The sequence below is a fragment of the Mustela erminea genome, chromosome 6 (genome assembly GCF_009829155.1).
Source record: "Mustela erminea isolate mMusErm1 chromosome 6, mMusErm1.Pri, whole genome shotgun sequence".
Classification (NCBI taxonomy): Eukaryota; Metazoa; Chordata; class Mammalia; order Carnivora; family Mustelidae; genus Mustela; species Mustela erminea.
The window spans coordinates 104,496,713-104,523,495 of record NC_045619.1 but is presented as its reverse complement, the minus strand read 5'-3'; the positions used below and the strand labels follow the sequence as shown (position 1 = coordinate 104,523,495).

Genomic DNA, 26,783 nt, shown 5'->3' with positions numbered 1-26,783 from the left:
AGTCCAAAGAGCTTGTCAGCCCAAGGGAACATCACCAGGGTGCTGGCCTTCTCCTGCTAGGAGCAGGGGACTTACTGTCCAAACAGCTTCTCTGAACTCTGATTATACACTTACGACCCTGCTGATCTTGAGCAAGTGGCTTCGCTTCTGGGGTCTTCACCTCTAAGCTAAGGAGGAGAGTCCAAGTCCCAGCTCCTAGCCCAGTGGCCTGGGAGGTGCTCAGTGAATGAGTTGACTTGAGTCCACACCAAGTGAAGCTGACAGGTAACTAAGCACAATTACCTGCGTTCACCAATATCCTTCATCCTCCAAGCTTCCTTCTCCACGGTTACCTCTGCCCCCCACACCCCTGGGCAAATATTGGGGCCGGCAGAAGCTGTGAATGTCAGGACCCACTGAGGATTGTTTCTTAAAGATGACAAAGACTCCAATTCACATTTGACTCGTGGGGCATTCTCCGTGCTGTTTCAGATGAAGCAGAACCCCGGCTCCCCGGGGTGTCACTCAGCCTAAAAGATGTGGGACTTGTCTTGTTAAGTGGGAGGACACTTCCCACTTCTGCCTGAGAGTCTTGCCGGGTCTCGGGTCACTGGCCAAGCCTCTATCCCACCCCCCCAACGAGGCTGGGCAGCTCACCCTATTGATAAAAGGCACTGAGCCCTTATTTTAATAACCGATGGACTTATTTTAATGACCTACGAAGCTAACAGCTAATTCAGCCCAGCCTGGTCAGCTGATGGAGACTGCTTGACTTCAGAAAGCATCAGCAGCCTCCATTCGAAAGGTTTTATCTTTGTAAAGTGCTGTCACATGGCCACTGCTTCAGCCCATCGTTGTGACATGCTGCAGAGATATGATGAGGAGACTGGGGACCACAGCGAACAAGGGCCATGGACTTGCTGCTGACTGCCCCTGCTCCGTCTGAGCTTTCTGGCCTGTCTGTCCACCTGCTCTATCTCCTGGAGAACCAGGTCCCAAGATAGCTGCATCCTAGGAGGACCTCATCAGGACTCCCATCAGATGGGCATTTAGCTAGGACAAGGCAGGGGACATGAGACAGGGCTTTGTCACTCAACTTGTGTCTTAGGCTAAAAAAGAAAGCGTGCTCAGGAGCCTGAATTTGGCCCAATCAGCCTGAACTTTCTGAGCTAACTGCACGGAGCAGGGGAGTGGGCACGTGTGCTCCCTGGGGGAGGCAAGGCGGTCAGCCATGACCGTCAACTGGGCTAGTTAGCATCTCTTTCTAAAGGGCGTCTGGGACAGCCCAGCCCTGACAGAGCAGGGCTCAGCTGCATGGAGTGAGAACCAGTCGTGGGGACCTAGGCAGGCAGGGGCAGAAAGGCTCTCAGATGTGAGGGGCTGTGGTCCTATGACCAGGGCTGAAAAGAAATCAGGCAGCAGACGTGAGAGAATTCAGTAGTGGGGCTACAGTTAAAAGAGTGATCCCCCGGGTCTCTCCTCAGTCTGCTTTGGTTCACTTTCCTGGTGGGTCACTTCATATGAAGAGAGTGAGATTGTGTGGGTGGCCCTGCCTGCTCCCACATTACAGCCCTACAGAACCTTCTGCAGGGGGCCGAACACATCTCCATTCTCACGGAGCATGGTCCATACACCACCCCCACATCCGTGCAGATTCTAGAAACCTCCAAGCATAGACACATAAAAGGCCAGGCAGGGCTGGCTGTGTTCAGTTCTGCATATAGCAGCCCTGTCTACGTGAAAGAGGAAAGATCAGAGGGTACTGGTTCCCACATCTTTTAGAAGGTAAACTGAGTCAGTGATGATCAGAAGAAGGATGACAAGGTAGCCCTTAAAAATATTGGTAGGGTTAAGGCATGGCTTATGGCGTGGACAACACTTCGGGGGGTTAATCTGAATGCAGAAGGGCCCTCAGACACTGTGAAAGTGAACAGAAGGACCCTCACAGAAGATTTCTCGCAGGACTCCTGGGGACCCTCTATCTGTGGACCGTGCTTGAAGGCCCAGCTCCGTTCTCGCATCCACTGTGATGCCTTCTCCAGAGCCCATTTCCTTCTAGAGCACAGATACACTCTGTCCCACTCTCTTGCTAACAGGCACTGTGCTGTCCAAACAAGCACCAGGGCTTCTGTTCTTCCTCCCCTCATGACATGCTGCACACAGGCATACAGTAGGTGCTCAGTCCTTATCTGCTGATCCATTTGGTTGAGGTTTTGGGGTCTGGCGGGGGGTGGTGGGAATGGCATTAATATTCAGAAAAACCATATTGATGGAGCCCCTAAAGTGTATCCGAAAATTCAGATGTGGTATGTGGTATAACATGATTGTTATTCAGAACAAATTAGAGCTCTTTATTCTATTTCTAACTCCAGCAAATAGGGCTTGTGTGTTTAAAAAAAAATTTTTAGTTTGCAGTGTGTGATTACATAATGGAGGCCTAGTAACTTCTCTGATTAACATTCATTTCCCTTAGCAGTTCATTTTTGCGTCTTTGTTTCTGATTTGAGCTGTGGTCCAGTACATTAAAATGGCTTTCCTTGAAAGGAAGTTCTAGAACAGACTTTTTAGCTGGCCTTCCCCACCCCGCTACTTCTGACCGACCTGTGCCTGCAGCAGCTTACCTAGTGTGAAGTCAGGGGACTCTGCTCCCCTGTTACAGGTGTGTCAGCAGAGCTCTGTTACTCAGCAAACCCCACAGCCCAAAGGGTTAGACTTTGTAGGAAGCCAGTTTGGGGCAGAAGGATCAGCAGCAGCAGGGGTGGGGGGAGAGGGTGTCAGTGATGGAGTGTCTACACCAGAACTAGATGTGTGAACTCAGATAAGGTGTTTAAGCTGAGCCTCAGTTCCCTCATCTGTAGAATGGGGATGCTGAGTCCTCGATTAGAAGCAGTGCCTGGCACACGGTAACCACTCAGAAATGATCTTCTGCATAGGGACCAGGTGAAAGGCTTACTGGACACCTTCCTGCTTTTCCAGCTGACAGGACTGGAGAAACCCAGAACCCGGAGCCCCCAGCAAAGACAAACCCCAGAAATCTGAGTAGGGGGGCAACACAGCAAGGGTGGGCCTAGTCCAAGGAGGGGGATGATGTACGCCAGAGACCCACTGCAGAAGATAAAAGTTCTAGAAAGAATGTCTGTTGCAGAAATGGGAAACAAATTCTAGTATATTTGCAGTTAGGACAATCATGGCCGTAGGGATACATTACTTTGTTGTGAGTAAACACAGAGTCAAGCTACAACAGGACACCAGAAGGGGACAGAAAAGCACAACCCATCATGAGTAAGAATAAGAATTGACAGGGTGACCAAGGGCCTGCCTCCCGAGGGGACTCGCCATCTCCCCGCTGGGAGAAGGACTCACGGTCAAAGCTAACCTCACACTTCATAGTATGTGTGTAATTAGTTGAAAAGCTTAATTTAGCAGTTTGGTAAATTCCATTAGCAGTTTATCTATGGTATATAATTAAGTTATTTTCAAGCAAATCCTTTTTGGCTAATGGCTCTAGTTAAGAATCCTAATAAAAGATGGTTCATGTAATACATACCCAAATCTATGCAGATTCTAGAAACCTTTAGAGTCAACACCAACGTGTGATGCAGGGCTGGCTGTGCTCGATTCTAGACAGTGACATTCCCACCTTAGGCAAAGAAGGAAGGTCAGAGAGGCCAGCATCAAGGTCTGCCTCCGACATTCCCACGGCGGTGGGATGCTGCATCTCCGAGTCCCTTCCTCACCTTGAGGGGGTGCATGATAATAACTACCACGTAGGATTGGCGGGAGGAATATACAAGGTGCTCTAAAGTGCTCAGCACAGAATCCAGGCCCAAAGAGGGGAGACTCACAGAAGCTCGTGCGGCGGAAGCGGAAACTGAAAACAAAAACCAGCACAAACTCAAAAAACTAGAAAGTAACAAGGAACCTCAGCATAAAGATGGCCCATGTGGAGGGGCATCGGATGGCTAGGCCACTGCAAGAAAGGAAGCTGAGACAGAGTGAGACTGTGGAACTCGCAGGGGTCAGGGTTAATACCAAACCCCAACAGCTGGGAAGATGAAGAAAGGTCTGGTGGTGGTGGTGGTCGCACAGCACGGCGAGTGCTCCTAACGCCACCGAACTGCACACATGAACGTGGTTCAAACTGCCAACTTCGTATTCTGTATGTTTTACTCCATTGGAAAAAAAAGACTGAGTTATCACAAAAAAATTCAAAAAGAGCAGTGCCTGGCTGGCTCAGTGGCTTAAGCATCCGACTCTTGGATTCCACTCAAGTCACGGTCTCAGGGTCGTGGGATGGAGCCCCTGGTCGGATTCCGTCTATGGGTGGAGCCTGCTTGAGATGCTCTCTCCTTCTCCCCCTTCCCCTTCCCGCTCATGTGCTCTCTCTCTCTCTCTCTCCTAAAAAATAAATAAAGCAGTACCCTAAAATTCATCTCTCAGCCCACTGAAGACATGAAAACAGAAGTAATATAAAGGAGAGCTGGGGGTCAGCTTCTCTCTGGGGGATTCTGAGGGAAGACAGCGTCCTTGCACCCAGACACCAACCCAAAGGCTACCGCCTCCATCACGTGGAGCTGATCCTTATCCAGGACATCTGTGTAATACAAGCTCCCAGAAGCCCTGAAACCCCACATCCACCACGGACCGTGGCATCGGAGAAAGATCTAAGATTCTTAGGCAGAATAGTTTGTCTTTCCTAACAGTATCTCCCTGATGGTTATTTTTGGCCATAATTCAGACAAAACAAAGGTAACTTCCAAGGATCTCCTCCCCTTTCCCGCCAGGTTCTCTGGGCATAGCAGTGCCGCTGTCTTATTCAGAGAGAACCCCTGCCTTTGGGAAGGATGCCCCTAACTTTCAGTCATGCTCAGGTAATAAACAGGGTAGCTTTGACACCCCATTTCCGCCTTCCTCGCAAAAAAACACACCCTGGCTAGAGGCACAAGTAGCCCCTCCAGCCACTGTCTCTGACCTCCTTGGCCATGACCTCTCTGATGTCCACAGACAGGCATGCCAGCCTGGTCCTGCCATTCCAGAGAATAAAGGGCTGGCCTTGTGCCTCAGGGTGCTGCTGAAGCAAATGTCCTGTGGTCTAGGCCTGGCCGCACACCGGGGCCCAGTAACATTTCCCAGCTGTCATTAAAAGCCCCAGCGGCAGCAATGGGGTGCAGAGTTCTGCTGGAAGCTCGACACAGAGAGTTGGTGACACAGACCCCTGCAGGGTCCTTCTGCCACCTACCCACATGCCTCTACCCCTGTGCTTGTGCCCTGTCCCAGGCCCTACCTCCAGCCTCCACTTTCTCTGTGCCTTTCCAAAGTGGACCCACTCTTCTGGGTCCAGCTTGAATCCCGCCTGTTCTGTGAAGCCACAAGAAATGGACAAGGGGGAAGTGTCCCAGCCCATAGAGCTCAACACCAAACTCTCAATGAGTAACGCCACCCCAACCGCAGGGACCATGAGAGCCTTCCCCATGGTGCTCTTCCATGCCCATTAGCTCGCCCAGGACGGACTGGCAGGTTTCTAGTACCATTTCACTGAAGAGAAAAAAAACTCAGGCTGAGGACATGTGGTTGGTTCGGGTCAGAACCAGCGTGTTTCTGGTTCTGGGCTCCACAGTCACAGGTGTAGCCTGAGGAATGGTTTAGGCCATGGCCCTGGGGCCAGGCTGCAGGGATTCAAAGCCCAGACTGGCCTCTTATTAGTGTATGACTGTGGGCGTGTTTTACTCCACTTCTCGGAGCCTTGGCTTCCTCATCTATAAAATGGGAAGAATGTAATAATAGTACCTATCTCATGAGACTGGAATAAGTCTTGAACAGGTTCACTCGTGCCCAGCTCTTAGACATGCCTGATGCATTTCTATGCACCCAGCCTCCCACTGCAGGAGCAAGGGACTACCCTGAATCTCCGTGTTTGTTCAGGGTGGGGCTCCAAGAAGTCAGTTTTCCTCCCCTTCCCTCTGGGTGCAGGTGTGGGGTTATGTGGATTCAACGTGGCAGAGCTCCGTCCGTGTACCTAGGCCAGCTGCAAATCCCGGAACTCAACACGGAGCAACCTCTAAAACAAATAAAGTGAAAATAAACCAATCGCCCAGCTAATGAGAGATTTTCTTCTTGTCTTCCCTGGTAATTGAGCCCCTATAGCCAGTCTCATACTTCCCCTGTACTGCTGTGAGTTTTTAATAAGGGGGGGGGGGGTAGTTAAAGAAGCTGCTCAGCCAGAAAGGCAAATGCAGGCCCCCTGCCCCTCGGGAGGAGGGCAGCACACTGGGGCAGGTACACCCCAGCCTCATGCTAAGCTCTGCCTTCTCACCTTTCCTCAGAGCCCAGTAGGGCCAAGAATTGCACAAACCCAGGGAGCACCAGTAGCCAGAGCTGGGTGCTGAAGCAAGCCGGCCAGACCTCAGGGAGCTCCCTCACAAAAGGAACAGTTCTTTCCTCCCACAGTTTCTCAGACCCAGCCACCAGGGTGGGGCAGCTCTGTTCCACGAATAAAGGGTCTTTAGCACAAGTTCGGTGATGCAGAGCATAGCGAACCTGAACCTGAACCACGTGGGAAGCCTGGCTGCTCCTACTTTCCTTCATCTCCTGTATGTGCCTGGGAGCATCATCCAGGGTCAGGCTCTGGCCAGTGCTTAGATGCTGCCCCCGTAAATGCCTCCCTCTGCCACCCCATCCAGCATGGGTCAACAAGCAGGCCAAGGAAGAAAGAGCCTCCCTGACATTTTGAGACAACCGGGACTGGGAGCCAAAACAAACCAAAAAGGGAATACATCGTCTCCACAAGAATCTGTCACAGCAGAAATCCTATACTCCTCAAGCTATGAGAGGCCCCTGAATGTCACTTTGCCCATCAGATGGGGACCCCTCGGGTCACCCCAGGCAGAGAAGGCCTTGAGGACCCCAGTCCCAAATGGGCCTTCAAGAGGCTCTTCCAGTGTCTAACCGAGTCCTTACGTCCTCAGGCACCTGGTCTGGTTACCAGGCCTAGAACCTAGAAACTGGGGGCCAGGAGCCCCTGAGCAGGGTACAAGCCCACAGAATCCTTCCTTCCCCCCACCCCAACTCACTTCGCCTTCAACCACAGCTGTCCTGTTATCCAGATAAAGTCAGGCTCTGGGGACCATTGGGAGCAGCTCTTAAGGGGAAACAAGCAGTCAAAATCTTCCATGCTGAGTCCTGGAAGGGGACAGAGGGATCCCCTCTATCCCGATGCTGATGGTGAGTGGAGGGCCAGGGTCGTGAGATGCTGATGGTCCAGGCTCTGGAACAGCCACACCGTTCCAATGCTGCCTCTACCACTTCCTGGCTGTGTGACCCTGGGCATGACACTTCGCCTCTCTGTTCCTCAGTTAATTTTTCTATAAAATGGGAATGACAGCATAGCAACTGGGCTGCAGCAAGGCTTAAGCCAGGAAACCCGTGTCTGTCCCTGGATGTGTACTGGCTGTCGTGAGAATGACTGGTCTGTCCCACATGTCCTGCCAGGGGCATCGTGGTGAACACGCTTCCTCTCCCTCTCAAAAGCGAATGGATTGCGTGAGAAATTATCAGGCTGACTAGCTCTCGTCTCTCGTTATGTCCATCTGGTGACCTCCCTGCTTTGCGCTGCCTCTCTGAGCATGGGGGAGCCCCAGTCCCGAAGTGCGGGTCCCCAGAGAGAGCTCTGTCCATGCCTCTGAGTGGTCTGTGCCATGGGCTCAGGCGTTCCTTTTTCTCTTCACCCTGTCCCCCTCCTCTTCTCCCACTGCTGCCCCCTCCTCTCTGCTTCTTCCCTGTCCCCCTGCCCTTGCCTCTACAGGCTGGCAGTGTGTGCTGGGAGGTCTGGACTTCACTGGCAGCTCCCACTGACCCTGCACCCCCGTGGACAGGACACTTTCTGGCTTGAACTCAACTGGGCCTCACCAAATTTCTCTTACAGGAAAGGAAACAATCTGAGTGGTCAAAGAAATCACCTGGTCACTGGATGGATGAGTGTGTATGCATGTGTCGTTTAAAGGAAATTATAAAAAAAAAAAAAAAAAGAAAGAAAGAAAAAGAAAAAAGAACAATAACAGCTTTAAAATGGTCCCTTTGATGCCAGAGCCTGTCTCTAAAAACCTCAGAGTCAAACACAGGGCAGGTCCCCCACAAGTTCACTGTGTATAAGTGGACAGACATGGGACTTTATGGGCTTCCCCAAATGCTCAGGGGAGACTGGCTACATTGTGTTGCACACACACACATACACACACGTGTACGCACACACACACATGCATACAAACAGATGCGCATGTGCATGCACAGGCACAAACACCTGGGCCAGAGCCTGCATGGCCAGCCAGTGGCGTCACAAGGCCAGACCACAGCAGGAACAGCCAGGGAGGAAGTGCAGCCCCAGTATCAGCCCATTTCCTGACCCTCTTCCTCTGCTCTGGGAGGTTCTCTTTCTCTCTTTGTCTTCTGTCTATCTGTCTGTCTGTCTGTCTTTCTCAGTTCTTTGTTTTTACACAAGGCAACAGCCATGCTGCTGTCCTGGTCCACGTGGCAAGAGATCCCAGCAGCAATGACCCGCAAGTGAGTTTTCCTTTCTAGATCTGTGACCTTGGGCTAGTCACTTCCCTCTGAACCTCAGTTTCCCCATCTGTAAAACAAAGAGGCTGGGTGTGGCAAAAGGGTCCCTGAAGTCCTTCCTGATCTCAACCCCCCGGGGTTCCTGAGTCCTCCTCCAGTCCCCTCTGGGATTTGTGTCACCAGGGAGCAAGAGCCACGTCAGGCCTGGGGGCAGGAGTGGGGAGCCTCTCTGTTCCCCTGCGGGGGACAAGGTGGGGCACAGATTCCCCTTCCTCCTCTGCCCCTCCCCGCCCCCCACTCCATGTGCTGCACACACAGACGCGCGCATTTGGCTGCCCCGGGGGATCAGGGTGGAAGAGCCGGCCTCTGGGGCGGCCCCGGGCAGAGGGGGCAGGGGAAGAGCGCACCCTGCAGCCCTCCAACCCTCCTCCACGTACCTTGGGCGTCGCCGCCTTCCCTCCTACCCGCCCGCGCCGCGGGTTCAGCTCACAGCTGTCCCGTTGCCTCTTGCCAGGCCTGACTGCTCCACTTTCTCCGCCCCAACCCGAGCCGGCTGGACCGGCCCCCTGCTCCACAGAAGTGGCAGCGACTTGCCTGGAGCCCCAGCTCTCCGCGCCGCCGCCCCCTGGGCGCCCTCCGGGATCCGCACGCGCAGCGCAGTGGGGTCTGGGCGGGCGGGAGGCGACCTCAGACTGCCAGGGAGCCTGGGTGCCGAGGGCGGGGCTGCTGCTGACTTAGCCTGCCTGACTGGTCAGACTTCCCGCACCCCTCTGTTCCTGAGTCGCCTTGGGCCCCTTGCCCTGGTTCCAGAACGTTTATAGGCTACACAGCCGGCAGGAGCCCTGCTTTTCTCCCCTCCGGGGCTGCACCCCTGAAACCCCCACCCCCTCTCGCCCTCCCAGGTCCACTGTTACCTGCATGCATTTTGTCCTTTATGCTTTCCTGCCTCTTCCATACAGTGAACTGTGGGCATGCATGACCCTATAATAAAAATCCAATACATTTATTAATAAAGCATTAATCAAATCTCCAGAGGCCCCCCCAAGGTTCAAGCTGAAGGAAAACCCTCAGTCTGGTACACAAGGTCCTCTCGGACAAACTCTCTGTCCACCAGCTGATTTCCCAGCCTTACCAGGTCTCGCCCAACACACACACATACACATGCATCCCTGCTAGGCACACAGACTGTTGCCCAAAAGTCTCAGCTAGGAGTTCTTGCTTTGCCTGGAATGCCCTTTCCCTTTGTTGTCTGCCTGTGGGGCTCCTACTCATGCATCCAGGCCCCACTGAAATGTCCCCTTCTCCCTGAATCCTTCCCCAGAAAACCTCAGCTCCCTTTCTGCTGGTCCTACAATAGGGGTTTTGTTGTGTTGTGTTTTCATTTTTATTTGGTGGCGGGTGGGGGGTGGCGGGGGGTGGGGGGGTAGGGGGGGTAGTGCTGGAAGCCATGGGAGTAGATGGGAAGTGAGGAAATGGAACAGGGAGGAAGAACCGCTCTCAACGAGGCTGGCTGCGGAGGCAAGAGAAATACGGAGGAGACTCAGAGGTGTTTGTAGATTGTGGTCAATGAAGAAAGAACGGATGGGGAGTGCGGAGGGGTCAACGGCCCTGATTCCAGAGGAGGCAGTGGGGACTGGAGGCAAAAGAGGGGGTGGGGAAGCTCCTTAATCTCAGAACCAGGGGAGGGAGAGAGGGTTGTAGGAGGATGGGGAGCTCTTGGGTGATGGCAGTGTTCTCTGAGACACAGGATCATGAATAATGGCTGAGGGTCTGAGGAAGCCAATGGTGTGGGTAGCATTTAGAAGCCTATGCTGCAGGGGCACCTGGGTGGCTCAATGGGTTAAAGACTCTGCCTTCGGCTCAGGTCATGATCCCAAAGTTCTGGGATCGAGCCCTGCATCTGGCTCTCTGCTCAGCAGGGAGACTCTTCCCCCCTTCTCTCTCTGCCTGCCTCTCTGCCTACTTGTGATCTCTGTCTGCTAAATAAATAAATAAATAAAATCTTAAAAAAAAAAAGCCTATGCTGTGAGTTTCTGCCTCCTCTGCTGCGGGGGAGGGGCGACTCAGTGCCCAGAGGAGCAGGTAAGCTTGGAGGGCACAGGGCCCCTTCCCAGAGGTATGCTCCCTGTGTAACCTTTAAGCTCCACGGCACCCTCCCTCCTGGCATCTTTGTTTTCTTGCTCATGTTCTGCTCTCAACGGAAGGCCCATTTGTCTTGCTTTGTCTCCCCAGAAGAACAGTGGAAACATTCACTGTTCCAGTACAGAAATTCCCCTGCTGTCCCTTCTTCCTTATTATGAGTGACTATGATTATGGAGTTGCCAACAGGTGGAGGCCAAAAAAACAAACAGACCTTTCAATATTGACTCTTCCAGCTGCCATGCAGAACGGCGGCCCCTACCCCACCCCCCAGAGTCTCCCCAGAGAAGTCCAAGTCAAACAGTTGCTGAAGGGTGTAGGGCTGCTGAGCTCTAGCAGAGCAAGCAGACTCCAGGGGAGATTGCCCTATATCTATATCTTTCAACTTTCTCCTCTTTGAAAATGTTGGGCTTGGGGGGAAAGGGTAGGGGGAAAGGAAACATTTTCTATGAGATTGTAGGGGCCAAGTCAGGCTCATGGCTCTTACTGAAACATAAAGCTAGGGATACCTGGGTGGCTCAGTCAGTGAAGTGTCTGCCTTCTGTTCAGGTCATGATCCCAGGGTTGGTGGATCGAATCCCACATCAGGCTTCCCACATCAGGGAGTCTGCTTCTCCTTCTGCCCCTCACCCTGCTCATGCTCTCTCTCCATTCTCTCTTGCTCTCAAATAAATAAATAAAATCTTAGAAAAAGAAGAAAATGAAAAGAAACATAAAGCTACAATGTAGGAAAAATAAGGCCTCCTTGAGGATATTTATGAAACCATGTACTGCCCCTGCGGGGTTCACCAATCTGGAGTCTTTCAGAGGCTGGACGAGTAAGACATGAGCAATGACTTTCTTCTCTCTCTCCAGCAGCAAGAATGGGCTTCATCATTCAGATGGAGTTGTTCTTAGGGAGCTGGAAAGGAACTAAGCCACAGAGCCCATCCCATCCATCCTGGAGGGGATAACCAGGGTCCAGGGTGACTTGAGCAATGGCAGTGGTGACATGACCACTCCTGTCCATGAACACAGGATTTCATTCCACCCCCGCCCTCTACAAGTGGCCTCTTATGCCACCTGGGGTGGGATATTGTTCTTCTTATCAGGAATTTCCAAATTTCCCACTTATGGAGCAGGGAAAGAAAAAACACCACATAATCAAGGGTGTCCCCTAATGGACAGTGGAGCCCTATCATTACTTCTGTTAAAAAAAATTTAAAGACTCCACAATGAGTAATGTGTTGCCCCCCCCAAAAGTGCAGGAAAATAGAGGTAGAATTAGCTCCTGTGCAAATAATGAAATTAATGCTTTATAGCTATTATTTTGCTTCTTACAGAATTTTTTGGAAAAATCTTATTTACTTATTCGAAAGAGAAAGAGAGTGAGTGAGAGAGAGAGAGCATGAGCAGGGGGGAGGGGAAGAGGGAGAAGCAGACTCCCACCAAGCAGGGAGCCCAATGCGAGCCTTGATCCCAGGACCCTGGGATCATGAACTGAGCTGAAGGCAGATGCTTAACAGACTGAGTCACCCAGGCGCCCCGCTATGTATAGAATGTTTGAGAAAGGAAAGGACAGCTCTTCTGTCCTCCCGAGTTTGCTTTCTTGCCCATGCATACACATGCCCCAAAACCCTGACTGCATTGCCCTGGCTCCTAATGTAATAAGCAAAGCAATCAGAAACACAGGAAAGTAAAAGAACCTTCCATAAGCCAAGAAGTGTTTTTAAGCTGAGTCTGGCCGGTGGAGCCCACTTGCTCCCAAGAGCAGTGACAACAAAGGGAAGCTGCTGCCACTTACATTATGGGATGGCTCCAAGCTACCCAGTGCTTCCATCATCAAAAGCTGGTCAGGAACATTGCCATTTGGGGAAGATGTTTTGTTTTGGTAAAGGAAAAACAAAGTGTTGGTTTTTCTAAGCTGGTATTCTCAACCAACACTAGATTTTAGATATCACAAATTATATGAGCTGAAAATTTGGAATTTGAGAAAACTCAAATAAAACTTATTGCAAATTTAAGCCATCTCTTGTACATTAGAAAGCAAAAATTATCAAAACAGCAACTGCTTGATCTGGACACACAATCCAGAGGCTCTAAAAGAGCTAACAAGATAGAAATAAAATCTCAGAGCTATCATGGGATTTTGACTTCTATTTTGAAGGTTGAAAGTCTTCGTATGTTCTATGGAATTGCTTCTGTACTGCCTCTTGCCCCCCATCTTGTCTCCTCATTTATCCCCTTGGCCAGGTTTCAGGACCTCTCTCTTGACCATGACCTTGACTCTGTTTTCTCAATCCCTCCTCCACCCAACACAGCCTACACACAGCTGGGGGTGATGCTATTTGTAAGGCACAGCTCCAGACACGTCCCTCCCCTGCACAACAAAACCTTCCAGGAACATCCGCTTTGGTGTTCTCTGAATAAAATTCAGAATCCGCTGGGTTGACCTCCAAAGCCCTCCACAACCGCCAAGCTTGCTTATTGCTACTCACCCATAAAGAAGCTGTAAAGACACCCTCGTTGACTTTCGAGCAACAGTGTAGCTTGCTGACTTGGTTTTCTCTGCCTGAAGGGCCTTCCCTGCCATCTCCATCCAAGGTCTAGGGCTAGGTGCAGCTCTGACGGTGTCTGCGGGAAGCCATGGCTCATTGCTCACAGCCAGGAGAGCCTTCCTCTTCCCTCAGCTCCCAGCCACTTCTCTTAGAGACAGGAGCGTGTCACTGGCCACCTTAGATCCAGTTTTCCTGCGCAGCGGATGCTATGGAATGGGAGGGGATTGAGAGGTAGAAGCTAACTGTTCAGCTTTGAGCCGGCTAGGGACTTCTGCTAATCTTCAGTTTCCTTATCTAGAAAAGGTAGTATGAACAGGACCCACCTGAGAAGGTTTTTGTGAGAAGTAAATGAGATAATCTGTGTAAGAAGAGCTTTGTACGGTGCCAGATAGAGCATCAGAGCTCACCGTGTCAGGATGGAAGTGATTATGTGGGGGAAGAGAGAGAGAAGGAGGGACAGAGAAAGAAGACAAGAGAAGGGGCACCTGGGTGGCTCAGTCGGTTAAGCATCTGCCTTTAACTCAGGTCATGATCCTGGGGGTCCTGGGAGCGAGTCCTATGTCCAGCTTCCTGCTTAGTGGGGAGCCTACTTCTCCCCTCTGCCCCCCCCCCCCCGCTTGTGGTCTCTCTCTCTCACTCTCTCTCTATTTCTCAAATAAATAAATAAAATCTTTAAAAAAAAAAAGAAGAGAAGGAAAAGAAGGAAAGATGGGAAAAAAAAAATCAATAGCCTCTCCTTTCTACTGGAGTCAAAGGACCATTACCTCTTCTTAGAAGGAGCACACACTTATAAACTTTCTTGCAGACAAAATTTAGATAAAAATGACATCGGATTGGGGCACCTGGGTGGCTCAGTCTATAAGTGTATGACCCTTGGTTTTGGCTCAGGTCATGATCTCAGGGTCTTGTGCTCGAGCCCCAGGTCTGACTCTGCACTGAGTGGGGGTCTGCTTGAGATTCTCCCTCTCCTTCTTCCTCTGCCCCTCCCCTTGCTCGAATGCACATGCTCTCCATCTCTCTCTTTACCTCTCATATAAGTGAGATCTTTAAAAAAAAAAAATGACATCAGAATCATAGAAAGGATGAGATCAGTTTATCTTTTTAGGTCCACTGTGTAAATTAGAAACTTAACATTTTTCAGAATGGAAGGAGCTGTGGAAACCACCCTGTAGGACTCGCACTGCTTTTCCGGTAGGAAAACCGCAAAGGGAGAGAGCTAATTAAGTGGCAGAGTCCAGACTGGAAAGCTGTCAGCCCGGAGCTCTTCCCTTCTTTGCACAGCACGTCCCCAGGTTGGGAAAGACACTATAAAAACTTCATGCTCAGAGAGAAACTTCTAGCATGAGACTGTGAAGAGCTTGATAAACCATTTCTGCAAAAAGCAATTACAATGCTTGGTCAGAACTGTCAAAAGACAACCATTTCAGCACCCTGGAAATTGACTGGAGATATGCAACAAACTGAGAAGTGTTTGTCCATGAAAATTACAGAATTTTGAGTAAGGTCAGCAAGACTCTGTCATGTTCTTGCCTGGAGCTGTTCCCATCTCCCACAGTTCTGTTGTTTCAGAGTTCAATCAGGACAGCTTGTAAAAACCAGCACATTTTTGTCACGGCCAGAGTGGTCTCATTCAATTTGAAGCAGTATCAGTTTAAATGGTGATCCCAAAAGCCAGTGCACTGAGAGGGCCAGCAGCTCCACTAGTCTGAAATGGCAAACCATGGACTTGTGTCTACAGAGAAATCTAACAGGATGGGGCCCCTGGGTGGCTCAGTCGGTTAAGCATTTGCTTTCAGCTCACGTCATGTCCCGGGGTCCTGGGATCAAGCCCCTCGTCAGGCTCCCTGCTCAGTGGGGAGTCTGCTTCTCTTTCCCTCTGCCCCTCTGCCTGCTTGTGCTCTCTGTCTCTCTCTCTGAAATAAACAAATAAAATCTTAAGAAAAAAAAAAGGACTCTAACAGGACATTTAGGGAGGAGAAGCAGCCATGGGGAGTCTGATAACTGCCCTTCATATCATCAGTTGACCAAGACTGTATGTATACGTCACAGGGACAGGAGCAGCCCAAGCCACTCACACATCTCCGGCCCATGGAGTCTGCCAGGTGTACAGAGGAGATTGCGGGGCTCCATGGAAACATAGAAGCCTGAGCAGACTTGGGGGAATCAAAGCTTGACCTTTGAATGTGCTCCCCGGCTTATTCATAGACCGATCAGCAGAGAGTAGAGGCCTTCCTGGCTCAGGGTCTTTGCATACAACCCCTGGGTAATCTTTGGCTGAACACTAATGTAGGCAGACGGAGGGGTGACTGTAGGAAACTAGGTCACAGAATAAAAAGCAAGAGAAACAAAACAGCAGAGACATTTGTGGATGCACGTTGCAGGGGAGGCAGACTTCACAGAGCTCTTCCAGGCGAGTTATTAAACACACAAACAACACTCAGCAGGGAAACTACAAGACAGAGTTGCTAAAATATACTGTAGTGGGGGTGTGGGGGTGTGGGGGTGCAGGAACGCCTGGCTCCCAGGTTCCAAACAGACCACGTTCGGCCGCTCGCTGCTGACAAATTCCAAAGGCAGAGAGAAGAGTGGTGGGGAAAGAAGAAAGGAATTTATTTCAGTGAGACCCACACCACGAAAAGAGTGGACTAGTTCCTCAAAGACTATCTCCAAAGTGCTGAAAATACATCCAGGTTCTATAAGGAAAACATGGGACGCTGGTGGGTGGGTATGTGCAAGTGAGAGTCACGTTGATCGTAGTCTTGGGGTCTGGCGTGTAGGGGCTTGCTGGCTCAGAGCAGTCCTTATGGGTGAGCAGGTAATCTCCATTCCCACCAGGGGATGTTGGGCTGCAGGGTCCCTTGTCCGAGTCAAGAGATAAAACTGGAAAGAAGAACTTAATCAATTAGAGTCAAGAGATAAAGCTGGAAAGAAGAACTTAATCAATTAGACAGTTGGAGGTCGAAACAGAAGTGGTGGAAGTCCTTTTCCAATACGATGTAAAGTATCCAGCTTTCAACAAAGAAATCGTACCATGGGCAAAGCAACAAGAAAGTGTGACCATATTCAGAAAAAAATGTCAGTAGAAATGGTCTCTGTGTTTGTGTGTCTCTAAGATGTGAGGTTTTATCAGACTAAACCTTTAAGGCAGCTATTATACACATGTTTAAGGAACTAAAAAAAAAAAAATTCAAAAATTTAAGGAAAGTGTGACAACAATAATCCAACGAGTGAAAACAATCTTAATAAAAAGATAGAAATTATACAAATGAATCACTCCTGAGACAATGAACATGGCAAAGCCAAGGAATGATGTGTTCCAAAGGGCTGGAAAATTCCATCAACCAAAAATTCTATATCCAGCAAAATCATCCTTCAATAATGAAGGTGAAATGAAGACAATCCCAGATAATGAAAGATCTAGAGAGCATTTTGTTAGCAGACACATCTTGTAAGAAATGCAAAAGGAAATTCTTTATTCTGAGAGGAAGTAATGCCTGAGGATACTCAAATCCACAGCAAGAATGAAGAGCTCCAGAAATGATAAATATGTGGGTAAATATAAAAGACTCTCTAAATATGTTTTCTTATTTCTTCTCCTGACTCCTTTAAAAGACATAAGTTGCATAAAGCGAAACTCATGACACTGTATTGTCAAGTATGTAACATATGTGGAAATAGATATGATAATAATGGAACAAAGGAGGGGAAAGGAAAAGAAGATATATTGAAACTGCAGGGGGGCAGAATTTGTCACCCCAAAAATATGCTTCTCTGGCACAAGGATTATTTTAGGCTGATTATTTTTAAGAAACTGTAGATTCAGGAAAAGCTCTTTACCTCCCCCTCAACTGCCTAAATTTACATTGGAAAGGAGGCCTGTTCCAGAAGAGAGAGCTATTATCAAAGATACCTTTTTACCTAAGAAGCTCGTCTTTATAACTGGACAACCTGTTTTCCCAACATCTTCTCCCGACTTCTTGTGAACAGTCTTCCTCTCCTTCGAATTCCCAGACCCCGACACCCTTTTCAACTCAGGATGTTCTAGAAGCCTCAATCCCCCAGCTGCCCCTTGGGTCTCCTATTTTTATGGGGCTTCCATACCTATGAAATTTGTTTATTTTTCTTTTGTTACTCTGTCTTACATCAGCTTAATTATTGGACCAACCAAACAACCCAGAAGGGAAGAAGAGAGAGTTTTTCTATCCCTGCAGTTGGTGACCACAAAGGCCCTTGGCTGACTGCATACTGCTGGTTCTGGGGCTGTTGCTGCTGAGAGAACCCGGGCCCTCTGACCAAAGCCAGCAGAAGGTAAGTATTCTTACCACGTCAGTCTCCTGGATCCCTGCCTGCAGGATCTGACTGAAGCGAGAATGAGCGGTGAGAGTCCTTTTCTTTTTGTAAATTTAGATTGGCAGGAAAGAGTATTTGTGTGAACTCTCCCTTGGGCACAGCAACTCTGGTAAAGATTTGTCATGAATACTCTTATTTTCTATTGATCCCTTTCGTCCCAGAGATGGTCCTCATTTTCCTTTGTCTCTGTCTCGTGTGTCCTTTACCGTAAGGAGGAAAACCATAGGGTAGAAACGAGGCATAGGTCTGTTGTTCACACCCACCTCACAGACTGACGAGTTCATGGTTCTTGGCAGACTGGTGTCTGTGCAGACAAACTTTGCTGTGAGTGCACTGGCACAGGAGGTAAAGGCTATTGCTCATGGGGATCTCGGAAGTGAGAGTGTGTGGGGGCGCTGATCAGCACTTCACAGCTCTTAGAGCTCTGGCCACCTGACGCCAGTCTCCCGAGTTAGGAGAAGTTGGTCACAAAATGGGTTAGACTGACACTAGGTCAGCCTCAAGAGAATTTCCGTGCAACAACGCACACTGTAAGACAACACACAATCCCCGACCCAGTAGCACGTCCCTCTCAGGTGTTAATTTGGCCTGAGAAACCCAAGGCTTGGCTAAAGCTGTTACTGGGAACATGGGGGAAAAAAAAGAGAGAGAAGAAGAAGAATGAGGTTTTCCTCTCATCTTGTTCTATGTCTTGTGAGCTTGGTTTCATGACCGGTGAGGAGCATTTTCTCTCTTGCCTCTACCGGCCAGAGGATTCATGTACCGATCCGACGTGCATTTGGAAGATGGTCGAACAGGCTGTGCATCCCTTAAGCAGTGTTCTCTTTGTCCGCTGTGTCAGCTGTTAGGGGAATGTGTTGTTCTGAGAGGTCCCGGCACATCCAGGCCTTTTGTCGTCTTGCCCTCCTTGTGCATTAGTCTCATGGACAACTGGAAACCTCATTTTACTCATTTGGCCAGACAGAAATGTGGGTTGCATCCCATCTATGGCTAGATCTTTCTTGGGTGAACTCTGGGAGTGAACTCTGTAGAACTGGGCAGGGCTGCATCTTTTGCTCTCTCCTACAGGGACACCTCTTGCGCTCATGATTAAGCCTTCAAAAGGCTTATTGGTTTGAGTTGCTGTAAGAACCTACTCACCAATGGCCAGATGATGGATCCTTTGAATTGGCTATATTTAAAAGAAAAACAATTTTTTAAAGAGGGGTCTCAACCTAAACCATTACCTTACACTGGTACCCATGAAAAGACCAAGCTAAAACTGGGTACAAAAAATAATGGCTAGCTCTAGGGACTCCCTTAATAAAATGGAAGAATAGAAATTAGACTTAAAACAAAAATTAAAATCCATGTCCAACATGAATTACCCTTCTCCTCATCCCTAACTCCATGTCCCTGGCCCTCCAGAAGATCTTTTGGATCTCTGGACCCTTGATCTAAATTCTCTCTCTCAAAATCCATCCCATGACCTCAAGAAATTCCCCCAAAGCCCCCAATTCCTCTAACATTCCCAGAAAACCCCTTCAACACCCAAATGCTTGGTTTGACCACACTTTCTTTGCAAGATTTACACAGAGCATTCTGATCTCCAGGCCTGGGGTGTACAGATTACCCATATAAATACTAAAACCAGGAAATTAATTTAGCAGAAGCCCCTGGAATGGGCAGTAGGGCTCACTGTTCTGTCCCTTATAACTCTTACTTTTTAGGACTCTGTAATCTGGCTCTACCAACATCAGGTCTTCCTATGCAATGTCCTTTGCACATGTACCCTGGACAACCTCCTTTCCCCTTGCAAAGTATTCATGTCCCCTGGACAGCAGCAGACACTCTCAATTATAAAGTCCTTTTACCTCCACTTTCGGAAGTTTAGACAAGAGTTGAAAAGATTAGTGGACATTCAAACTCACAAAGACCTCAATTGGCTATTAAGGGGTGTTCCTCCCAGCCATGATTATACTGTAGTTATCGGAGAAGCCAGACAGTCCCCTGGGGAATGCACCTCCCTCCCCGACACCCACCCCCAACAGATAACCTAAATTTTCCCTAGGCCCTTGTACAAATGATTAGGAAATGGACCAGCAGGAGGCCAATGTTCAGGGACTGATAAGAGCAATATTAAAGTCTTTCCCCGACTATGGTGAATTAGTCCAAGATTGAACTGTGCACTCAGAAAGAATGAGAGCATTCGAAGGCTCTTGTTGAACCATTTATACGGATTTTTAAAAAGGCATACTGCATTAAACCCTGAAGTTTTAGGGCACAGAAATCTTTTGATTTCCATTTTAATTGGAAATCTACCTGAGATAAAGAAACAAGTTTGGTTGGCTAGGTGGGTCACTGTCTTGATATCCAAGCTGCAATTCATCTCTTCGAGGCCTTAGAAACAACTCATTGTCTTGCAAATCTCTATAAAACCAGAACTGTGCTCTAGAAGCAACTCAAACTCACTTATCCTTACCAATTCCAAAATATCTCCTATTCATCTCAAAATGCTTATGAGTACTGTAAAAGAACAGGTCATTGGAAACAGAATTGCTCTGTAATTAAGAAAAAGAAGGAAGATTTTAAATAGTAATGAATTTCGACCTCTGGTAAGAGGCATATATACCCCAAAACTCCTTAAAGAAAACTTGCCTTTTGGTGTAAATTTTTTTTTCTTTTTCTTTCTTTCTTTCTTTTTTTTTTTTTTTTAAGATTTTAATTTTTTATTTGTCAGAGAGAGAGATTGAGAACAAGAAGGGGGAGCAGCAGGTTCCCTGCTGAGCTGGGACTCCGGGATCAGGAGCAGAAGACAGGTGCTCAACCAGCTGAGTCACCCAGGCAATCCGTGCTGTAAATTTTCTACCGCCATCTCTAGGATTTAAGAGCCATTCTTTGAAGTGAAAGTGTTAAGGGAGAAGTTTCTTATCAGAAGGAGCGGGGGGAAAGGACTGATTTGGATACCGGACTAAAGAAAAATCTTAACTGTCTTCTCCACGACTATGAGTAAAATGTTTTAGCCATTTGAGCAGGCAAATTTAACTTAATCCCAACTGCCAAAACAAATTTTGGATTCAACTGTTTTTTTAATAAGCTAGTTAGTTCTGGATTATTGTACCTGACTCAGGGCTAAAAATTTAAAACAACAGCTGTAAGGTCTCTGTTTGTGTCAGTCTGTATGTTTATGTGTGTCTGTATATGCATATTGCGGATGTCTGATATTTTTCTGTCTCTCGATGTTATTGCCAACTTAATTTACCAAAAAGCTCTACTTCGTTGGCTTAAAATTAAGTGCTTATAGCTTGAGTATTCCTAAAGTTCTCAGAAATATAGCAGAAACTGACCCAGATCTGGTTCACTTGATCTGGAAAACTATTCACTATTAAAGCTAGTTGAAGTTCATTGGTTTGATTAAAACATACATGTCTTTAGAGTTATCAACACTGATTATAAGACAAGTAACTTGTATTCTGCTTGGGTTTATGGCTCAAATTCATATCATCGCTTATAAAATTTGTCAGCAAGAAAAACAATTTGGGATGAAGGCTGACCCTGTCTAATGTCTCATGAGGTTTTTATGAGCAGCTTAAACATAATTGTTGGGAGCAGTGACTCACATAGACACAAACGGGGCAAGAGTTCATAGATGAACTTTTTAGCAATGGTTACATATTATGGTATGTGTACTTGAAAATAGCTTCCAAAATCCTTTCAGTAACTTGAAACTTAGGAGTTATACAAGGTTAAGTTAAATAATATAAAGTATTAAATAGCTAGAGCATTTCCAAATAAAATCAAACAATAAAACATTAATTACTGAATGAACATAGGTTAATCTCCTTTTGTCTTCCTATTGAAGAGAAATTAAAGATATTCAGGACGATTTGTAGACCTATCTTGTGCCACATTGAAAGACTGTGTTATTAAAAAGGGCATGTGTTTCTAAAAATGATGAAATGAATCCACAAATCTGCCAACATAGAGAATACTAGTATAACAGTTGACAATTGCTTACTTCTTAGTTGTCATTAGAAACTAAGGTTTCCCAGGGTTAAGAATTCTTTTAACTATACATAATGATACTATCAGAAATCATAAGGGAAAAACTTCTGTATGCAAGGGAAGTCAAATGTGCTTTTTTTGGTTAGAAAAAATATGAGAAATGGATATACGGGGAAAAGAAAGTAATTTGGTCAGAAAGTGAAATATCAGATGGCAAAGGAAAGAATCAAGGACAAACTACATAGAAAGTTAGAAAGAGAGGGAGAGAGAGAATCCGACCTTGTGTGGTCAAGTTAGCTGGGATTGAATGCATATATTAGAATGGTTATAAAATTCAGCTTTAAAATTAGGAGTGTACTTATATAAAGCTAAAACTTGATTTTCTTTCAACTGCTAAAAAGACAAAGTTTTCTTGGACTATTGGCCCGTCCCCGGGATAAGAGATTATGAAAAGTTTCTCTTTACCTTTTAAGTCATCTGCCTAGGAAGAATAGAGTTTGCTTTTTATTATAAATAATTTTTTTGTGCTTTATGTTGTCTTAATCAGATCTTTGATTCCCCCCCAAAAACAGAAGTTCTTCAATACTAGAAGATGTAACTTTTGCTCACAACTATGAACCTTCTGTGTTTGCCTTTGAAATCTTTTATCATTAGTTTGGTTTTAACAAAATATTGTTTCATAATGATCTGTAATCCTTGTTAGTTAAGTGTTCAAACCTTTTGATATTTGTGACAAATTTCCCTAAATCAAATTGCAAATGAAGTCTTTTTGACGTTGAATCAACTGTGAAAATTTCCAGAGGATCCCTAGAACATCTCAAAAGGTTTCTCTCTCTCCTAATTAGGCTCTTTTAATATGTTGAATTATAGGAGAACCATTGTCAAATAAGAAGTAGTATAAGTCTTTTTAATGTTGTGTTTATGCTGATAAAAAAGTATTCCAGAACTGAATGAAATTCCTGAAATTCTAGTACGTCTTGGTATAATGTTACCACTTGAAACACTAGTTATCATCTTAAAATTTGTGTGTCACGGGAATAAGCAAATTTCTTTGCTAATAGTATTATAATGAGCTCTTAACAGATTTTTAGCCCGAGCCATTTGTGAGTCTTACATTTACAGTCATTGTTTTATTCTGACGCTTTTGCAAAAGCATCCCCACAAGAATGCTCCTTCCCACATGGAAAGGACTCTGGAAAGCAGAGGTTTCTGATCAAAAAACCAAATGGATAAGAATTTTCCAGAACTCGTGGAAACACTGGATTCAAGCAAAACAATTAATAACATGAGACTGAATACACTGGTGAGGATGATTTTAATTTTTATGACTTTTTGTCTGAAACTTTTGTTTTTCCAGATTTAAGGAAAATTTTTTCTTAAGCTACCTATGTCTGAGAGCAATAACTTGGTAAACTGTACCTTTGGAAACAAAGATGAAACAATTGCATTTTCTCCCTACTTGATCCCTCCAGAATTTGGAAACTCTTAGTCAGTGAGTATTCTTATTTTTATGGCAGCCCAGTTTACATGCAAAAGTTCAATAAGAATTTTCTCTCCTTCTAACAGGACAAAATTGGAAACATCTGTTGTATTACCAAGGCTTTGACTGGAATGTCATATCTGAGAGAGCTGTGCATAGAATCAGATATGCCAGACAGCATTAAGGAGCTAAGGTTGCCTTCATTAGCCAATAAAACCCCTTGGAAAACAGCCTGTTACATTGCTTACAAACTTCCTGACAATCTAAAGAGGTGTAAGGAAGGTCACTTCCTGGCAGATGCAGGCATCTCAGGCTATCTTTGGGACTTCAAAGAGAGGAAATTACCCAGATCTATAGGTATTGCAGGCAAAGTCTGATGGGGAGACTTTGGCTTGACTTCTTAGCCTGGAGAGGCTTTTAAAAGTTCAATCTGAGGGGCGTCTGGGTGCCTCAGTTGGTTAAGTGGCTGCCTTTGGCTCAGGTCAAGACCCTGGTCCTGGGATGGAGTTCTGAATCAGACTCCTTGCTCAGCAGGGAGCCTGTTTCTCCCTCTGCCTGCTGCTCCCCCTGCTTCTGCTCACACACTCTCTCCTTCTTTGACAAATAAAATCTTAAAAAAAAAAAGATTCTCTCCCTCCCTCTGCCCTTCCCCACCCACATGGGAGCTTGGGCTCTCCCTCACTTTCAAAATAAATAAAATAAATAAAAGTTCAGTCTGAGATTCTTTATGAAAAGTTCCAGCAAAGCAGATTTAAAAGAGGGTGTGTCAGGGTGCCTGGGTGGTTCAGTGGGTTAAAGCCTCTGGCTTTGGCTCAGGTCATGATCCGGATCGAGCCCCACATCGGGCTCTGCTCAGCAGGGAGCCTGCTTCCCTCTCTCTCTGCCTGTCTCTCTGCCTACTTGTGATCTTTGTCTGTCAAATAAATAAATAAAATCTTAAGGAAAAAAAAGAGGCAGTGTCATCAACTACTCTTCTTGCTGCACTTATGTAAATAATCAGGCCAAGTTTTTTGAAACTAGACCTATTTTGCAAACAAATCAGTCTCAATTTGGCTATCTTCGGTAACAATGAAAGTGATTTTAGAGAGAAAAAATTATGTTTCAGTAGCACCTTTTGTGGCTATTCAATTCCATTACTGTCCATTGCCTTTGAGGTTTTGTTATTTACCCTCTAAACAGGACTATATCCTGAATTCTTCTGTCTCCTCAAATATTTGGCTACAAATCTTTAAACTAATGTTTCCAATTTTTCCCATCCTTTGACTTGGAATCACTGGGAACTAAAACTGCTTTTTTTTTTTTTTTTGAAGCCTTGCCAACTGAAGCTAGATGATTTGATATACACATCAGAAAAATTGCCACGATAGCTCATGTTTACAGTCTTGTCCATGCCTGTTGTTGAATGGGTCACACAGAAAGTTTACCAGCATGCCTGCTGACATCATCAGAGACATTCAACCTGCAAACCAGGAAAGTCAGTCATACTACCCCTGCTTGTCCTCCTTCCATGTGAAGATGTTTCTAAGCCTGACATTTAGAATATTAGATATTTAGATATTCTTAACTGGCAGATTTCAGGACTCAGACACCAAGTTTATCATCTGCTCCAACCACCAATCTTTATTTTTCTTTGTCTCACCTGATCGCTTGTACAATAAAGGTCTAACTTTGGAAGCCTACCTGTAAGACTGCTTTTTGAAATGAGACAGCTCTAACTGAACTGATCTATTCTCAAGACAGAGACTGATTCAAAGGAGATTTGGAATCATCTGTCAACCTAACTTCTGGACTGGGAAACTTCTTATTTGAAATTTCAAAGGCAGTACTGCAGGGGAGCAAAATTTGTCACCCCAAAAATATGCCTCTGTCATAAGGATTATTTTCAGTTGATTACTTTCAAGAAACTGCAGATTAAGGAAAAGCTCTTTATCTCCCCTCAACTGCCTAAATTGACGTTGGAGAGAGGACTTATGCCCCTTCTTCGTTAGGAAAAGAGCTATTGCTAGAGATACCTTTTGTACCTAAGAAACTTACCTGCATAACAGGGCAACATTTGCTTTTCAAACATTTCATCTTACCTTCTTATGAATGGCCATCCTCTTTCTATCTCCAGACTCCTATACCTTTCCTTGGCCCAGGATGAAAGATTTTGTTTATTTTAGAGAGAGGGAGAACTGGGGGAGGGCAGAGAGAGAGAATCCCAGGCAAACTCTGCACTAAGCAGGGAGTCCTATGCAGGGTCCCATCTCACGACCCTGAGATCCTAACCTGAGCCGAAATCAAGAGTCGGACACTCAACCAACTGAGCCCCCCAGGTTCTGTAAGACTTAATTACCTGGCTGCCTTTTGGGTCTCATATTTTTATGAGGCTCCTATATATAAGAAATTTGTTTTTCTGCTATTATTCTGTCTTTTATCAATTTAATTATTGGATCAGCCAAAAACCTAGAAGAGAAAAAGAAAAAAATTTTCTGCCCCCACAGTTTCTAGAATTAATTACTATTATTGGCTTAGTACTATAAGAATTACATTGTCATAAGTTGAAATGCATATTGTAATATCTAGAACTAGGACTAAGAAAATAATGAAAAAAGCATAGCAAAAAGAAAAAAAAACAAAAGCATTAAAATGACATACAAAACATATTTATTCAACACAAAACAAAGAATTAAGGGAGGAGGATAAAAATTTAAAAAAATAAGAAAAATAGAAAGCAAATAACAAAATAGCAGACATAAATCCAACCCTATCAGTAATTCACTAAATATAAAGATTTTATTTATTTATTTGAGAGAGAGACAGAGAGATAGCAAGAGAGAGCACAAGCAGAGAGGAGAGAAACAGGCTCCATGCTCAGAAGGGAGCCTGACATGGGGCTCAGTCCTAGGACCCTGGGACCCTGACCTGAGCTAAGGCAGACACTTAACCAACTGAACCACCCAGGTGCCCTTATAATTCACTAAGTATAAATGGTCTACTATGATATTGTAATTCATAATAATAAATATATATTTGGTCTTTTCCATGGTTTTAGCTCATAGGTCCCAAAATTATTGGAATTTCCTGAGTGATGAGGGCAATGGTGACATCTTTTATGTGGTCTTTTGTCCTCAATTTCTGAAAATGAGCCCTAAAGATGAGTTGGATGTCTCGTTATTCATAACAGGCCCCTTTCCACCACCACTGAGTTTCTGTTAATGAGTGGACTTTTGGAAATCCCTTAAAGATAGGAGAGCTGGTCGCCAAGGAAACCAACCATAATTAGAGGGCTGGAGCTTTCAGTCCCACCCTTGATTTCCAGGGAGGGAAAGGGGGCTGAAGGTTGACTCAATCACCATTGGTCGATGATTTAATCAATCGTGCCCATGTAATGAAACCTCTGTTAAAAATTCAAAAGGATGGGGTTTGGAGACCTTCCAGGTTGGTGAACCAGAATGCTTCCACATGTTACCACGTCAGGTCCCAAACTCCATGAGGACAGAAGCTCCTTTGTGTGGGCCTTCAGTCTAGGTATCTTTTTATCTGGCTGTTGATTCATATCCTTTAATATTCTTTGTAATAAACTGGTAATCTAGTGAGTAAGCTGGTTTCCAGAGTTCTGACAGCCACTTTAGCAAATTAATCAAACCCGAGAAGGGGGTCAGAGGAACCTCTGATTTATATCCAGCAAGTCAGAAGTATGGATAACACTCTAAGCTCACAGTTGGGGTCTGAAGTGGTGGTGGGGGTGGCAGTCGTGTGGGACTGAACCCTAGATCTGG

At 46.3% G+C, this 26,783-nt stretch overlaps 1 protein-coding gene across 10 annotated transcripts in view; it reads right to left on the bottom strand.

Moving 5' to 3' along the window:
- The window catches only part of CRACR2A (calcium release activated channel regulator 2A), a 196,540-nt gene that overhangs the window by 121,599 nt on the left and 48,158 nt on the right, over positions 1–26,783 (bottom strand). For 7 of the 10 annotated variants that reach the window (XR_004287068.1, XR_004287069.1, XR_004287070.1 and 4 more), the window contains exon 1: positions 8,970–9,058. The gene's annotated coding sequence lies outside the window, so the exon portion shown is untranslated. Of the gene's footprint in view, positions 1–8,969; positions 9,059–9,446; positions 9,514–11,180; positions 11,222–13,148; positions 13,415–26,783 lie in introns of those variants that run through there. The other 3 variants (XM_032349078.1, XM_032349082.1, XM_032349081.1) reach the window with 3 other exon arrangements.